This window comes from Manis javanica, chromosome 11 (assembly GCF_040802235.1).
Source record: "Manis javanica isolate MJ-LG chromosome 11, MJ_LKY, whole genome shotgun sequence".
In the NCBI taxonomy this organism is placed as follows: Eukaryota; Metazoa; Chordata; class Mammalia; order Pholidota; family Manidae; genus Manis; species Manis javanica.
This window is the reverse complement of record NC_133166.1, coordinates 85,149,211-85,155,462: the sequence shown is the minus strand read 5'-3', so window position 1 is coordinate 85,155,462 and position 6,252 is coordinate 85,149,211.

Here is a 6,252-nt window from a genome sequence, read left to right as displayed (position 1 = left end):
AGTATAGATTAGAGAATCGAGTGTATCACATGTAGAAAGAGTTACATGTTAATTTTTTTTAGGTATGTCTGTTTGTAATGAATCACAATATAAAATGCATTTTTTATTGTGGATCACAAATAAAAATGCTTGAAAACTATGATTTAAAAATTTTAGACTCATATTCCTGAACTCTTTGCCCCTCAGTGGGAAATACTAGTATGTACCAAGGTCATGGGAAGGAAGTGTCATGGAGCCATGATCCTGAAAGGAAGTGGTAGGAAGGGAGGTAGATTTTGATGGTAGAAATAATGGAATCAAAACTGTCTTTCGTGTATAGAATTTATTTCTCTTCTTGCGAGCATTTAGATGGGATTGAGAGGGTTTGTCCTGAGAGCTGCCCTTGAAAGGCTAAACAGAATAAAGTGTCCAGGGGAAAGGAAACACAAAGATTGCTTAAGAATGACTATGGCTCATGAAAAAGTTCTTGTCAAGCCATTTGGATGCTTTTGAGGACTCTGGTGCCTAACCAACATGGCGACAGGGCTGAGAGCACATGACTCCAGCTTTCTCCAGTCAAATATCCAAATGCCAATGGAGGGGCAATAGATCGTTGGCTCCAGACTGGTTTTATATCAGAATCTTTCCTAAAAATACAAATTCCAGGACATTCACCTACATACAGAATTATAACCTCCAAGAAAGGACCCAGGAATCTGTAATTGTTAAAATCTTCCCAGATGGTACTGATACAGTCAGCCCAGCCATGGTTCCCAAAGTGACAACTAGGCCAAGAGACCAACTAAAATAAAAAGTCCCCTTGAAATGAGGGTTCAGGCCCTTGTTGGCTTTGCAGTGTACCCATAGGGACAAATCTCAAGCAATCATACTGGTGGATGGGAGTTCTGCAGTCTAGGTAGGAGTCAGGGACAGGTCAGTCTTCACGTGGGGCCATGCATGTGGGAGCACTAGCCTACTGGCTTTGAGGATTTAAGAGTAGCACCCTCCCAATAGCACTGTTTCCAGGGGGTAGTAGTACCTAACGTTCCAGGCACCTGTTTTGACCACTCCAGAGCCCCTGATTCCCACATACTAGTGTTGGCAAACTTTAAGGATGCTTTGATTTCTAGGAGTTATTTGTGCCAGATACCATATCTAACAAGAGTTACTGAAAGAAGTCAGTGCAAGAATACAGCTAAGGATTAAGCCTTCACAGCAAGGGAAGACTTCCCTGTCTTTCTTCTAAACAAGATCTCTAAAGGTCCTTGTTACCAAAGTCAGATTAGGGCGAATTCCTTCCAAAGGCTAGTGTTGAGGTAACTCTGAAATACCTTCAGCTCAGGCTTGGATGAGGAGTAGAATTTCCTAATGGGAATCTGTTCTTCCCAGGACAGAGAAATATTCCTTTTCCCATGTGTTAAGTGCTATCTGCCTGGAAAGTCTGAAAATGGAGGGAGCAGGAAACAGACCTCCTTCCTAAATAGTAACACAGATGCCCATTCTAGTCCTCCTGGGTACCAAAGCAACATGGTGCCAACAAAGTGTCCCCAGATTGGCATCTGGAACACACAGGGCTATTCCACTAAAAATAATTATTGAAATTCATCTGAACCACCATACTTCTGGTTTCAAGTTTTCGTCTTCCATACCTAACTGGCTGCTCTCATTTCTAACTTGTTACCTTTGGAATGAGAATGCCTGAGACTTCCCTGCCACAAATATAAGTGATTACTCATGACTACCTTGATATCTACCCCAAATGCCACGTTTTGGACTCCCTCAGACAACTCCAGTGGCATCTACACTCTTTGCTACTGACCTGGCCCACCTAGATCCATCTCTGCCATGTCCCATCACAATAAAGCATGTCACCTGGAATCAAGGTTACAGACTTTAGGAGACAATGACAGTCACCATCTGTTTTCCTTTTCATGGTAGAGACTTGAGCTTCAGCTCTTGGATTCTCAGAACAACAGGTATGGGAGAGAACAAATGATATTCAGTCAACAAATAAACATTGGGACTCCCCTATGTTCTGGATACTGTTCTAGGTGCTCTGATATAGAGATTAAGACAGGCAAGGTCCTTGCTCTCAAGGAACATACAACTTAGACATGAAACACAAGTGCTGTGAATATTTTCTGAACCACATTTTATATCTGTAGAGGACTTAGATGCTGGCAAGACTGAGACGGAAGCCTTGTTCAGAATTTCTTGTCAATATTTTCCTTTTAACTCTTTATAAGGATGCTGGCCTGGTTATCAGAAAAGATATTATGGGCAATGGGAAATGATCAAAGCTTTATAAAATAATCTTTGCTCCAAAACTTACAAAAGACTTAAAGTCACAGCACCAAATAACTATAGTAACTCAGAAAATCCAATACCCTACTAATATTGAACAATTATACTCTCTGGAAGCCCAGTAATTGCTCTTGGTTTCTTTTTCCCATTTCCATTATAGGTACCAGTTAGATGTCTCAACAGAGATAATTCAACTGCTTCTCTTTTAATATTTTACCACCTCAATTTTTCAGACTTTCCAAATCAAGTACAAATAGCCATGACTCTTTCCCTTCACCTTAAACCACTTCCCTCTCATATCCTCTGAAAAACTAAGTGAAGAGCATACTAAAATTGCTAATCTCCATGAAAAAGAATATAAGATGTTGGGTTATTTTCTTGGCCCAGCCAAAATATTGTTGGGTGACCTTTTTCAATCATTTAATTTGTCTGGTGAAATTTTTAGAAAGTAAATATATCTGGCAATTTTTTCCCCAGTTCCCATTCTGGAGGGTCCATAATGACAGGAACTTCTCTAGCTAGGGCTATTTCTAGGTATCAGGAGGGCAAAGTGACAGCACACAGGGCTCTTGCTGCTTTCTAAAAGAGGTAACCATTGCTCCCCTTTGCAGACCTTTCTCCTATAAGGATGCACTGAGGCCAGTAACAACTGATGCTGGGCCAAGAGCAGAGAATCTGGACTTTTCATTCTCAGTGACACTCCACTAAAAACTACTCACCTATACTAAGCTTTTGGTTATTTTTCAGCCAAGTCATACCCCCTGACAACACACACACACACACACACACACACACACACACACACACGTAATCATTCCTTTAGTCAACAAATATTTATTGAGCACCTACTCTGTGCCAGCCCGGAGTTAATGACAGTGTGGTTTTATCAGCATGGGAAGTCTATTGCACATATCTTAGATGAGCCACATGCCCCAGAAACAGCTTTAGAGCATAGCATCCATGTAATGTGTTTACTGTGTAAATTCATTCTGTTTTAATTTTTAACATAGAAAATGTGGAAAGTGCTGAAAAGTAGGAGAAAAAGATATTTCTCTTAAGATTATCAACTGAACATGAATGCCACATTTACATTTATTTTCTTCCCATTTCTTCTGTATTTAGTTTGTGCTGTAGTTGTTTTATGTGTTCATATATATTAGATGTGTTCATAGTGCACATTTAATTTTCTGTCTTCTCATTTTTCCACTTACCAATACAATATATGATTTTTTCCAAGTGCAAAATCTTGGGGCTTAGAAGAAAATTCTGAGAAGATGGTGGAGTTGGAAGCACCAGGAATCTGTTTCATGACCTAGACAATAATTGCACTGGCAGAATCTGTCTGACATAACTATTTGGAACGTTGGAATATATTCGAGGCTTGCAGCTTCCAGGGGAAGGCTTGGACAGTATACTGTGGTTATTTTGGTCAACTTCATTTCTTAGCACAGTTGCAGCTATCCATTTCTCACTCTTAGCTCCTTGCCAGGCAACTGTGCGTGTGTTCTTGAAGCAATCTGCATACAGCTTGCAGAAGCCAGGGTGGACAATAACTGTCTTCCAAATATTGGAGATCTGTGTTCTAATCACTGATTCCTATTCAGTGAGATACAGATGAAGAGGCAGGTAGTCATTGCTGCAGCACTTCCCTCTATTGTGGCAAGCCAAACCCCACTGGCTCAAGTGACTGCCAAGGGATTTAAAGAGCTGTTGTTCTCCCCCCACCCACATTTATTTCTCTCTTCTTCCCCTTTTGGAAGGCAGACATTAAAAACTAGGGTATTTAAAAACAATTGCACATATGGGGAAAATTAGAAAGTGACCATGCACACCCAGGGAAAGCTACAGGCTCAGAAAAAAACTGAGAAGATCCTAAGTTTACCCAGCAAGATTATTCTTGACACAGAGACAGTGTACAACAATTAAAAAAACAAAAACAAATAAAAACAATAGCAAAAAACAACAAACCCTGAGGAAGGAGGAGAATCTGATCTCCAGAGTTACCACATTATTAGATTCAAATGTCCAGTTTTCAACAACAATAACAAAAATTGCCAGGCATACAAAGAAATAAGAAAGTGTGACCCATTCAAAGAAAAAAACAAATCAACAGAAATTGTCCCTAAAAAAGTCTTGATCTAAATCTACTAGACAAAGACTTTAGGAAGCCCAAATGAACTAAAGAAGCTGAATGAAATAGAGGAAGATGTGTAGGAACTCAAAAAATTATGTATGAACAAAATAGAAATACCAATAAAGAGATAGAAAACTTAAAAAGAAACCAAAAAGTAATTCTGGAGCTAAATATTCCAACAACTAAAATTAAAAATTCACTAGAGAGAGTCTAAGGCAGATTTGAGCATGTAGAAAAAAGAATCATCAAACTAGAAGATAGAAAAATGGAAATTATTTAGTGAAGAACAGAAAGAAAAAATACCAAATGAAGATGAGCAGAGCCTAAGGAGCCTGTGGGACACAATCAAGTGGATCAACATATGTATTTAGGAGACCCAGAAGGAGAAGAGAAAAAGAAAGAGGCAGAGAGAATGTTTGAAGAAATAATGCTGAAAATTTAGAAAATATGATGAAAAACATGAATGTAAACATCCAAGAAGTTTAACCAACTCCAAGAAAGATGAACTCAATGAGACCCATACAAAGACACTTTATAATAAAACTTTCAAAAGATGAAGAGAGAATCTTGAAATCAGCAAAACAGAAGTGACATAACACATACTCAATAAGATTATCAGCAGATTTCTCAGAAATTTGAGAGGTCAGAAGGCTCCAAAAAGTTTTTTCTAAAAAAAACCTGCCAGTCAAGAATCTTGTGTCCAGCAAAACTATCCTTCAAAAGTGAAGGAGAAAGCAATACATTCCCAGATAAACAGAGGTTTGTAACTACTAAACTTGAGCATGAGAAATGCTCAAGGGGCACTGTAGGGTGAAATGAAAGAACACTAGACAATAACTCAAATTCCAATGAAGAAATAAAGATCTTAATAAAGGTAAACACATGAGCAAGTATGAAACTATTATTATAACAATCATTTGTGACTTTTTGATTTATACATGATTTAAGGCACTAATATATTTAGAAAAAAATTATAAGTCTAAATACTAGTATTACTGTAAACATTGATTTGTAATTCGAATGTCTTTTCTACATATTCTAAGAGTCCAGTGCGTTTAAAAGAATTATTAGTTTATATTTTAGAGAAATATATGAAGATGTAATTTTGTGACTTCAACAACTGAAAGAGATAGGAACAAAGATTTTAAAGGAGCAGAGTTTGTGTTAAGCTAGTATAAATTCAGCTTGGAGTGTTATCATTTTAGGATATTAAGTGTGATCCCCATAATAATCAAAAAGAAAATAGCTATAGTATAGGCACAAAATGAAATGAGGAAAGAGTATAAATGTTCCACTATAAAAAAAATCAGCTAAGCATAAAAGAAGATAGTAATGCAGGAAATGAGGGACAAAAAAGCTATAAGCATATATAAAACAAATACCGAAATGACAGAACCAAGTTGTGCCATATGAGTAATTATTTTTAATATAAATAGATTAAACTCTCCAAACAAGATAGAGATTGTAGAATGGATTAAAAAACATGATCCAACTAAATGCTGTCTAAAAGAGATTCATTTTAGATCCAAGGACACAAAAAGATTGAGAGTAAAAGGATGGAAAAAGATATTTCATGCAAATAGTAACCAAAGAGAGCAGGGGTGGCTATACTAATATCAGACAAAGTAGACTTTAAATCAAAAAAAGTTACTAGAGACAAACTATCATGTTGTATGTTAACAAAAGGTTCAACATAGCAAGAAGATAAAACAACTATAAACACTTATGTACTTAATGATAGACCATGAAAACATGGAAAGCAAAAACTGACAGAATTGAAGGGAGAAATAAACAGTCTATAATAGTAGTTGAAAAATTCAATATTCCACCCTCAG